At 36.9% G+C, this 12,374-nt stretch overlaps 1 protein-coding gene across 1 annotated transcript in view; it reads left to right on the top strand.

The window, feature by feature from the left end:
• TRPM3 (transient receptor potential cation channel subfamily M member 3) overlaps positions 1 to 12,374 on the top strand; it is a 286,044-nt gene that overhangs the window by 51,233 nt on the left and 222,437 nt on the right. The gene's annotated exons all lie outside the window — the stretch shown is intronic.

The raw sequence follows: 12,374 nt of genomic DNA, 5'->3' as shown, positions 1-12,374 counted from the left end.
GTGGGAACTATTTCATACTTTCTTTGTCCCAGTTTCTTTGACCTTAAATCAAAACATTCCTTAACAAAATTTCTTCTGTGGTCAGGGCATTCCCAAGCACAAATACAGGCTGGGCAGACAATGGATTGAGAGCAGCCTTGAGGAGAAAGACGTGGGGTGTTGGTGAACAGGAAGCTCCACATGACCCAGCAATGTGTGCTTGCAGCCCAGAAAGCCAGCCATGTCCTGGGCTGCATCAAAAGAAGCGGGACCAGCAGATGGAGGGAGGTGGTTCTCCCTCTCTGCTCCGCTCTCGTAAGGCCCCAGCTGGAGTACTGTGTTCAGCTTTGGGGCCCCCAACATGAGAAGGACAGGGACCTGCTGGAGCGAGTCCAGAGGACAGTCACAACGGTGGTCAGAGGGCTGCAGCACCTCCCTGATGAAGACAGGCTGTGAGAGTTGGGGTTGTTCAGCCTGGAGAGAGACCTTATTAGGAGCTTTCCAGTACCTACAGCGAGCCTACAAGAAAGCTGGAGAGGGACTTTTTGTAGGGGCACGTAATGGTAGGACAAGGGGTAATGGCCATAAACTGGAAGAGGAGAGATTTTGATTAGATACAGGGAAGAAACTTTTCGCTACGAAGGTGGTGAGGCACTGGAACAGGTTTCCCAGAGAAGCTGTGGACGCCCCATCCCTAGAAATGTTCAAGGCCAGGCTGGATGGGGCTTTGAGCAACCTGGTCTAGTGGAAGGTGTCCCTGCCCATGGTGGGGGCAAGGGGGTCAGAACTAGATGTCTTTAATGTCCCTTCCAACTCCAACCATTCTATGATTCTGTGAATATAAAAATAAGTGTGACAGATACATTCTAAATCAATGAAAGCAAGAAAAAGGTTCGACTTTTATCCATATATGAAGTACGGCACGTATGTGATACTTGTTTGCATTACATTCCTATGACTAGTACACACTGGTCCGTATTGTTTTCCACATAGCATACAATGTGTACCACTGTGTGCACAGAGATACACATACATATTTCTTTACACATTTAGGAAAAACTCAGAAGGTATTTATATGAATTTTCACCCCTCACGTCTCAACATTTTTAATTTCGGTAATCAACTAATTAACATCTATTTTAATTGCCTCCTCATGAAGATTAATCATTCCTAACACTTGAAACTGAATAATAATGTTTAAGTGAAAATTATGCTTTCTGATCTCACCATTTCATTCAGCTTGTCAGTTAGTTAAATGCTTTGTTTGTTGTTTGGCAAAATCTAACATTTTAGTAATGAATGAAGTTCTGTTGCTCAGTTTATGCAGGTATATTATTTTAGTGAGAATTATTCGAAAAAAAATTACTTTGATTTTTTGGTCTGGCTAGGTTTATATGCAGAAGCCATTTTTGTCCTAATACCTGAAGTATGGGCCAGCTCTTTTTGAGGTTTTTTCAACACTACAGGTGAGATATTGATGAGGTATTTGATTCTTACTATGATCCCATTAAAATAAGTCATATGATCAGCCCCAGCTGGAGGAGGGAAATTCTCCCTGTCCATGGGTGACCATCAGCACCAGCTGACAGTGACAGCAGTGAGGATCAACTCCCAGCCTGGCTGACTTTAAAACTGGGGGAAGAAATGAGCCAGTCCTGGCTTCATGACCCTGAAGGCTTGATTTGAGGATTCCATGACTGTCAGTCAAAGCTGTTAATTATTTGAATGAGGCACTGATTAGTACCAAATCCAAGCACTGATCCAGGGCTAGCATGCAGTACGATCACATCTCTAATCGTATACCTTCTGGTAGCACTGAAGCAGAATTCACAGCATGTCAGTGATGGTGTTGATGCTGTTTCCCCTCAAATTTAAAATGTTTTATTTGGCAGACTTTTCAGATTCTTCCCGTTACTGTATGTATAAATTCTGGTAGTGGGGTTGTTCACTTACTGCGTCAGAACTCACTGACAGCACCAAATTTCTGGTGTGTATTTTTTCGGTTGCTAAAATCTTCAAAGTTATTTCTTACAGAAGCAATGAATTTGTATTTTATGCTTTCAAGAGTATCAACTGTCCTTAAGCAGCTCACTGATGAGTTGAATGAAATGAGTGAGAAGTTTTGAACCATGACGAGTTTTGAACCAAGAACAAAGTTGCTGGCTGATGTAGAAAAGTACTGATACAGCTTCTCTTCCTGTGACATAGGATGCCTTACTTGAAAGCTATAGCGCATAAGTGAATGGCTTGTTACTCTGGAGAGAGAAAATAGTTTTTCATTACAGTGATTGTTAGAGTGCCTACATGGAAATCAACAGGAGACATCTCAGTTGCAAAGCCCTTTTCTCTATATATTTTTTTTCTTTTTTCAAGAATATTTCTGGAATACAGAAGGATTTTGAATGTGTGTGTGTTGATGGATCTTTAGAAGTCTGTGTTACCAGTTTCTTTAGTTTGTGAGGTGTGAAAGAGATTTAATCCTTTCTGGAAAAAAAATTTGTGGTTCAGTCTGGCGATATCTTCATCATAATAGTACAATCTGTTTAGCACATACCATGTTGGCAAATGAAGGTGTTCTGGAAAAGGTACAGTGCTAGACAGGAAGCTGTATTTTCAGAAACATATAAAAATGACAACACGAGGCTACTCACCCACCTCACCACCAATTCACTGGTTGTGGTTTGTCTTCTGTCATCTGCCCCTTACTGTTTTCTGAATGTCTCACTTTTTTATTCAAGAGGGGATCTGTTAGAAATCAGTAACTCTACTTCAGAAAAGCCATGTCTATTTTTTAGATATTCTTTTCTTATTCTTAGCTATTTTGGATACCAGAACTAAATATTACCAGGTGGAAAGGCTTTTAGGAGTAGTTCAAGACCAAGCCTCTCTTCGATAGGTACTCTGACCTAAGGACTTCACGCTTAAGGAACTGTCCCACGGTTTACGATGTGTTTTAGCAACTTCTACAAATGAAATAGACAAAAACATTCTAAGAAATACAATTATATGGAAAACTGAGTTAGAGCTAAAAACCTGTGTCTGCACATCACAGTCCATGAATCCCAGTAAGCTGAAGAAGAAAATGAGACCTTTGTGCAGAGCGTTTGTGGGCAGAGAGAACCAGCGTCAAGATCTCTTGATTTCTACTTCAGTGTGGTAATTTGCAGAGCTCTAAAACCTTTGAATGTCTGCACAAGGGGTGTTCTGTGTGAGAGTGATAAGCAGCAGTAGATGCAAAATGAAAATATATTAAAAGTAGAGCAAATATAAAATTATTTTCCTTTATATACCCCTCAGACTTATGTTAGACAGCGGTTTAAAGGGTGAGTCAGGAGCATCTTCCAGAGTAGTGTGTTTTAGATATTTTGGTTAGAGACATTGATGGTCTCTTTCATTAAATTATCATTTTATTAATCTTTTAACTCATTCATCTTTAATTAATTCCTTTAGCACACTGTATCAATGTGTTTCACAGCTTAAATAACTAGCTGAAAGAGGGTTTTTGGTTTTACACTTGCAGCAAAATTCTTAAATCCTAATTGCTTTTATGAGAAATAGGGAATTACCATTCCTGGGTCCTGCTCAGCAGTATTTATAACACTTCGCGATTTTTCTCTTATTTTCCCTCCCTCTCCCCCCTTTATTTGTCTCAGGTGGAAATGCCTTGTCTTTATGTAGTACTATAAAGTGTTTAATACCTGTCATCATCTTTGTTGCCATTCTCTATTATTTCATAATTATCTTAGATCTTTCTCAAAATCAACTAGCAAGACTTACATAATTTTTTATATTTTGTTCTCAAATCCTTTCCCAATAAATTGTAGAGTTCACTTTCACTTTCTGATGACACTTGGTGCTGAAATGATGTTTTCTAGAATTATCCATGACAGTTTCATCATCATTTCCAAAAGGGAATGGCTGAGTCAGAAGCCATGCTTGTGCTTTTCTCATTGGTGTTGCTGTGTACTTTCTGTATCACATTTAGAATTTTATTGCCAATTTATTCAGTGTTACAGAAAGTCTGTATGTCCTATTGCCTTTATGATTTGCGTGTTCTGAATAATTCTGTGCTGTACAGCATCCCCTTTTCGGGTCATTCGCCAGTATGCTAAACTGTTCACAGTGCCTGTAACCTTTCCCTCATTGTGATGTCTTCATACCTCAACACTGTTGAACATGGAGACTCCCTTCTATCGCATGACAGCTTTGTTTCTTTAGGAGGCTTTGCAACAGACTTGTTACAGCATCTCACAATATTCCTAGACACTATGAGCTCACCCACCTTCTCACTGAATGTCACAGAACTCTACCATGTTTTTGAGATATTTTTATCTACAAAGCTGTATTGATTTCTCTCCAATACAGTTTCATTATCCCTTTGCTTTCTGTATTTCATCATTACAGTTTCTACTGGTTTCCTTGGTACAAAGCGCAAACATACCAGTCTGACTTTCATATAATTTCCAGACATGATTTTGCAACCTTCTGTTGTTAAAACCTTGCTGACTGCACTGGGCCAGGATTTTGTTGGTCATTATGTCAGAGAGGCTGAATGTACCAATTAATAACATTTCAGAAATACATTCAGATATTACATGTGTGAGAAGTTTCTTTCAGTAGAGTAATGCTTGATGATTTATTTCCTTTGGCTGTCTTAGCTGTCAGTTGTGTTTCATGAATTTTTGTTACACCAGACGCCACAGTAGCCAACAACTTACACTGTGCACCTGCTTCTTGATCTGACACATGGCTGCTTGATATTGAAAAGCAAAAAGAAAAAAGAATATGTTTAAATTAGAATGTGGGTTTTTTTAGCAATCAGCAATATTTTGCATTGAAACATTTGGCTCATGAACAGACAGGAGATAACATAAAGATAAGAGCATTCCCAGCAGGTTAGAATGAAACTTGTTAACGAGGAAAGTAGCAGCATGCATGTTATGTGGGATTATCTTTAAATATTACCATAACAAAGTTCAAAGGCTTTGCAGAGATTCAGTTAATCTTCCTTAAATAACTTCGCAGTTCTATGTGTTTGATAGTAAGACCTACAGCATGCCAAATGCTTACTGTAAATGCACAACCAACTTTTCAGATGTAGAAACTGCAGATTTTATTTGCAGTTAGGAAAGTTCTCAAATACATTTCTTCAAAACTATGAATAATATTTTATTTTCATGGCATTTGTCTACATTTGTGTATTTGGCACTTCCTAGTAGCAAATACACAAAGTGAGTGGCTGCATTTGATTCAATTAATTTTAGCAGGAAGAACACCAGCTCCTCATATTGCAAGACATAATCCTGATTTTAGGTAAAACTTGAAAATGTTTTTCCTCATGGTTGTGGGGAGAAGACTCTGAAGAATGCTTGTCAAATATATAACCTCAGTATCAGGACCCAGGCTTTTCTCAGAGAAGGATTATTAACTTCACAACGTGCTGCAGTCAACACTTGCAAATTATACTGTGGCCCCCCTCAATTTGAGTAATTAACAGGGGAATTTGAGTTGTCTCCATGATGTCTGACAAATAATTCTAGAGAATGCCTTCCTTTAAATAATAGGAGGACTTATGGAGTGCAAAAGGCAGTGTACTTACCATAGGAGAGTTAAGTGGTTGTCCTGTTCTTCGGAAGTAGTATGACATCTTGCGTAATCAGCAGAGATTTCTACATAGAAAATAGTGTTTTACAAAAATCCAGAACAGCTATTTCTTATCGATACAGAAGCCAATTATTTATCTGTTAATTTTATTTCAACAGATGCTTGCTAAACTTTCTGATTTCAACCAGTGGCAACCATTTTTACATTTTTATAATGATCTTTAACAGACCTTGTTCTTCATCTGCGTCCATTTGAGATACAGTACTTCTTTGTTTCTTTGCAGTCTTCCTTTCAAGAATCACCTACTGTAGTATAGTTTACATGGACTCTGTTGCTACATGAATCCAAAATTCAAGATGTGTAGGACTGTCAGTTACAGCTTGTGGGGCCACTGTGCTATGATGATGCTTCTGTTTCTCTATTGGCTTCTAAATGCTTTTATGTCAGAGCTTAAATGTGGAAAGCTCTGACTGGTTTTGAGCCCTGGGTCCTAGAAAACAACCACTCTTTTAATACGATACCAATGCAGTTTCAGTCAGTATAGAGACGGAGCAATTTCCATTTCTCATTTGAAGGAAGAGAATAAAGGGTCAGTGCCTCAAAGGTCTCTGAGCTTACACATCTTCCAGGGGAACTGAAGTATAAAAACGGTCAAGGCACTTTGGCAAAAGTTGTCATTTCTCCCTTACTGGTACAAGAATTATTTGAAGTGGCTCGATTGCACTTGATGACTTGTTGGTAGCTGTTCTTGGCTCAGGCCTTTAACACCACATCTTGTAGGTTGTAAGCCTAGCTCAGCACTCTTTACAAGGTCAGTCAGGCCAAATCATCTATGGGAGGATGTAGCTGGAGAGTGGGGATTTTGTGCTCTGGCCTGATGGGTAGGTGTATGTCTGTCCCTTTGGACAGGCATGAATGAGGTGAAGAATCTAATCTGTGTTGGGTCATACAGAGCTAGGAAGTTGGGCGTATGTCTAGAATATTGCAGGCTCTTCTGGTGCAGGAGTCTAAACTATTAAAAAGAAAACATTAATAAAAGTTACTAAGTCAAGGACAGCTTGAATGTTTTACTTTTGGTTTTACAAAACTTGATTTTGCTTTTTTGAAGGGATAGCAGAACAATGTAGTTGAATTTTCAGGGTTTTTTAAATTATGACCTAGAGTCACATGTCTTTTCCTAAATAAAAAAAGCTATGATTTTCTGAGGCAATACTTTTGCAATACCTACTGGTTGACTCTTTAAAATGTAAGATGTATTTTAAAAACTAACTTTGGTTTTTCAAGTTATAAACTGTGGTCTTTCTTTACCTTCAAAGACTTTAGCATGCTTATACAGGATTAATGCATGAAAATAACAAGTTCACCCTTCTCAGAGTTGCAAAATATACAACCAGTAATAGGGGCAGTTCCTTGAATCTTGTATCCTGTTTCCCCTTCTTGACTTTTTTCCTTCCCTACCCCCACCTCTAGTACTATTGTAGAATCTTCATCCTGATACATTTTTCTCACTGCTGTATCTGTTCACTGTATGTATTCATTTCCCTCTCTTGCTCTTTCTTTTGTAAGCAAAGTAACCTGTCTCCTTGACCCCAACCCCACTTACATACATAGCTCGCTTCATTAGAGTCTTCCCTTGGAGATGTATGGCTCAACCCTTTCCAGCGGTGAAGAGTAGTTCCTGTTTGATCTTTCTCTTCTGACCAACCTGTACACTTGCAGCTCAGTAGAAAAGTCCTCAGATTTTCTAGTCTATTGAGATGCATGACTTTCCCCTGAAGTATGCAAATGACTAGTTAAATACAGGAAATTCATTTAGGCATTTCACCATGATTTATTAACATACATATTGCAAAAGTCATGCTTTCAATCCTACAGCTCTTGCAGTCTTTCCCAGCAAAATATATTTACTCAACTAGACTGAAGATATTTTTCTCAGTGGAAGTAGTGACAACCCCTTGCCTTTCAGCAAATACAGTTTTAATCAGAGCACAGTGTATAGTGACACAATGTGTTAGTGCATTCACATTTCATCTGAGAAGATTAGAGTTTCTAGTTCAGACCATTGAACAAAATGAATTTAGGGAGTGTTCCCATTATTTTAAATCAGTTGCAAGGTTTGAGTGTTTCAGGAGGTGACTCAAGGCAGATTCCCAGTGCAGCTTTAGCTATTTAAATAATTAGCTCATTTCTTAGAAGGACTGAGGATGCAATGGTGGAAGACTGGCCTTTCAACACCCATTTATGTCACAAAGCCCACAGAGAGCAGCAAATAAATCAGAAGTTTTACCAATGTTTGCCAAAGCAGAACATTAAAATTAGTACCAAAAACTGCAATTTATGTGACCTGGCAACTTCACTACATAAACTTATAGAGCACCTACTTGTACTGCTTTTGGTGTCAGAAATCATTGACTTTTCCCTCACTTATATCAACAATGAATTATCTTACAGAACACAAGTGAATTTCAAATTTCTTCCCAAATAAAGTCATATAATATGTACTGGAAGCTTTATGATAAATTTTGCAAAATATCAAACCAGTAACTCCATATGGTTAGAGACAGAGACTTCAGAGGTCAAATCAAATCATTCTAACATTATTTTCAGGGGTTCATGTCAAGGTTCGCGTCATGCCTGATGTTATGCATGTAGAGATAGTATTCTAACAGTTGTATGAATCCTTTAATATAATTATATGAAAAAGAATTGAAATAACCAGAGGTATAATCTGTGTTGTTACAGAACAAAACAAAAAAATAGACAACATTTGTAATGGCATACCTCATATACCTCTGTTTTTGAAAAAAATATATGGCTGTCCCAAATACTATCAGTTTTATCGGTGACATTAAATTTTGTTGGAAGCTATTGATCTGTGTACATTTTTACTTGGACTTGTCTAAATTATTTTTGAAATTATTATTTTGTTTACATTTTTTCCAGACCTAGGATGCTAGTTTTGAAATTCACATTTAATGCAGAATTGGTCATCAGCATATTTGTTTAGTTCTGTGTCTTTAGTGTCTGGTATGGAACATAGCTTATGTATATAGGTGTTAAGTTACATTTCTTTCTGTTGATAGAGGATAATTTTACTTAACCATCATATTTAATTTATTGTGGAAGTGCATGAGTGTTTATTGTTAGATCTACAGTTGTAACAGACAAGTTCATTGTCTGTTTAAATTCAATTCAGATCCAAAGCCAAAGTTTCATTGCAGCTGCAATACTACTGCTGAGCACATCTCTATATTTTTTATTATTATTATATATTATAATATATTATATATTATAGATATTATATTATTATATTATATATTAATCTCTTTTATTTTGGTGTCAGAAATATGTTTCTTATTTGTTTAAGAAAATGTTAGTAATAAAATGACCTTGCTTTTGAGCAGTCTGGTGATAATGAACAGAAGGACACATTTTACGGACAGAGACAGTGAGTCTGTTAACAAATGAACTGAACGTGGTAAAACCAAAGAAAATATGAAGTGATTTCCATAAGTCCCTGCTATGCCATAGAGCTTGACTGTTCCCATCACCATGCAGCCAAAGACTATCATGTTTTGAACTATAAATAGGTTAATTCTATCTTCAGCTTTGATACAGTATGTGGACTCACTGCCTAGGTCTAGAATACTTAAAAGTTTACAAACTGTACAGATACCAGCTTCAGAAAATCTCATCTGACTTCTCTTTGGTTTACTATTTTCCTTGAACTTGTCAGAATAGAATATGCTAAAACTTCTATTTGTGAAGTACATGTGCTGTGTGTAAGACCAGAAGATGTCAGGAGATACAACAGTGATGTGTTTCAAAAAACAGTGTATTTAAAAGCCATGGAGCATTTAAGAAAAAATAAGAATTACAACTAAAACCTGATGGATTCTTTGTAGACCTGTAAAACAGTAAGTGGTGTTTTCCTTTATTTGATCTTGGACACTTCGAAAGCACTTTTTAGATTACTTCATTGGTGGGGAAGAGTGGAGATCCAGAAGTAAGGGCCTGTGTAAAACCAGGGAGACATTGTTCCATTATTTCTCTGCGAGTTAACAGAGAGTTAAACCAGCCAAAGATTAATCTGGTAACAGTGTCCTTAGGGTCTGTGTCGCTTAAATATATTATCAAAGCAGATTTTTAAAAGGTACAAAAAGGTAGGCAAAAAGGTGGGATTTTTTTTCTTTTTTTTTTAACAAAATGCACACAGGTAAAGCTAGGAAGAATATCCTATAGACGATATAGTGAGAGTGTGCAGCATGAGGGATATACTTTCTGGGTAAGCTAGAGGATGTCTTACATTTTCTAAGGGTTTAATGGCTTATGTATCTATACCATCAAAACTTCGTGCTGTAGCCTTCACCTATACCAGAAGTTCCATTAAAATCTAATGACATGAACAAGTATTGTGATATCAATCCATCAAAAAATGCTGTTTTTTTTTTTTTAAAGGTAAATCTTATGATGAATGTTCTGATAAAGTGCAGGTAGGAAAAAAGTATCAGTAAATGTGTATGTCTAGATTATACCACTGTAGTGACTGAGGTTCTGCAAAAATATCACACCTAAATATGTAGTTGTTTATGTGAATGCATATTCACTGAACTGAAGGAGATTTATTTGTATAAATAACATTATTCATGTACACACATTTCTAAATAAAAAAATTTGAGTGTTGTCATGCTGAAAGTTTTAATGTAACACTTCTGACCACTTTCTAAGTAGAAAGATCTCTCCTTCAGTCACCTGGAAGACTTTCACACTCTATCACAGCAAATTTTCCACCCAGTAATGAAAATTACTGACTCCCAAAAAAGAACTTGTCTTCTTGAAATAGTTACACTCTAAAATTTCATTGAGCACAAGATAGATATTTCCTACTTTCTCAGCATCTCTGAATCCACTAAATATACTGAGGTTTCTCTGAATATTAAGTTTCACCTTCTCACTAGCTAGAACTGAAATAGCTGTGACATGAAGTCAGGCAGGTATTACCCTTACAATGAATTATTTAAGATTGTGAGTTCTGTTATAAGCTATACTGGAATTTGAAATTTTCTGGATGATACGAGTCATGTTCAGAGATTGTACAGAGTCATGTGAACATAGTATTTTTCATCCAAAATACTTTGGCTGTGGAAGAAAACCTCAAAAATTTCTTTTTAGACATGTCTTTCTCTCTGTTCTTTCTTCCAGTCTCAGTACTTTTGCTGACTTTTATTGCAGTAGGCTTTTGGTTTGTGTGGAGACCATTTACACAAGCATTGCCCTATGTTAACTGTGATTCACTTACAGTTTTTCCCTGTTGTTGAAATGAAGTTGACAATCAAAGACACCAGTAGTAGATCAAAGTTTTTAGAAATGCATTCTTGCTGGAATGTATACAATGTCTTGTAACTGCTGTTGCATAAAATGAGCTGGCTTATTCATGTTTCTCCTAAAGTCAGCCCTGGTAAACAACATACAAAACATTACTTTAGATTTTCATTTCCCATGGATTCACTTGGAACATTTTGAAAAAGTGACAGAGTTAATTAAAAAGAACTGATGTTGTCTCTTTCACATTAAATGGATGTACTGATTCCATGTTAACAGTCTGCTGTGCTAACATGAAATACTGACAGAAAGTCCAGCAAATGTCTTTCCAAATGGTCACCAGGATCTCTCCAGACAGTATGACAGATGTCAAGTTTCAATCAGAAAATAAATAGTTCTGTCCTGTAGAGACAATTACTGAGCTGATGAGATTCATCTTATTTTATATGCCATATACAGGCAGGCTCAGACAGCAAGTAGTTATTGTGCATATTTAAAATAGCCAGAAATTGTGGCTAACTGCTCTCCCTGTTTTAATCTCTAGTGTCTGCATGGCATGTTCATTTTTAAGGATGGTAGAGCTTCAAACTTTATGTCTAAATTTTAAATGCTAAGGGTTCTCTTGAAAGAGCACAGAAGCTCTTTAGTCCTGCTTTGAGCGTACTCATACCCTTTTAGTAGATGTCTGTGCAGATTTAGGTTTGCCCATTCTCTTATCTTGCAAGATTAATTTTGTGCCCACTTGGAGTCAACCCCAGCATCAGTCTCACTTACTACTTCTACTGTAAAACATGTTTGACAACTGAACTGACACCTCCAAATTTCACACATTGTAGGTAGAGCTTGCTAACCTTTTATGACCTGTAGTTTAGAAGACGGATTTTGGAGGTGCTCTATCTGCATGGAGTAGGACTGAGAAATTGGAAAGTCAGGTTTCTTTCAATATTTATAACTTTCATGCCTAGCAGCAGTGAGGAATAAAGGTCTTTAACAGATCAAATTTTTAGAAAGTTTGGTTATCTTACAAACTGAAGTCTTGTCTTTTAGAACTTACTCTTTTCTCCAGTAAGACAGCCTGCAAGATGTTCATATTGAAATAACAGAAGTTGCAATAAGCCTGTGTACTGCTTATATAGGGCCTATAGAATCATAGAATGGTTTGAGTTGGAAAGAACCTTGAAAGATCATCTAGTCCAGCCACCCTGCTATGGACAGGGACATCTTTCACTAGATCAGGTAAAAGATAACAAAGAATAACTCTTTTTTTCTACCCATGTTAAAACTAATGTCCTGTAAGCTCTGGTTATTCCAAATAAAAAATAATAAATACAAGACTATGATAAAGAGAGATTGCCTTACAAAATATTAACGATTATAAATATAATCAAAATTCATGGAAATTCTGTGATACCTGAAGAACTTGGATATGCAGAAACCTTTTCCAGCCACTACTGTAGCAAGCATTCCTC

Source organism: Falco rusticolus, chromosome Z (assembly GCF_015220075.1).
Source record: "Falco rusticolus isolate bFalRus1 chromosome Z, bFalRus1.pri, whole genome shotgun sequence".
Lineage (NCBI taxonomy): Eukaryota > Metazoa > Chordata > Aves > Falconiformes > Falconidae > Falco > Falco rusticolus.
The sequence above is the reverse complement of the archived record's forward strand: the minus strand, read 5'-3'. Positions and strand labels throughout refer to the sequence as shown.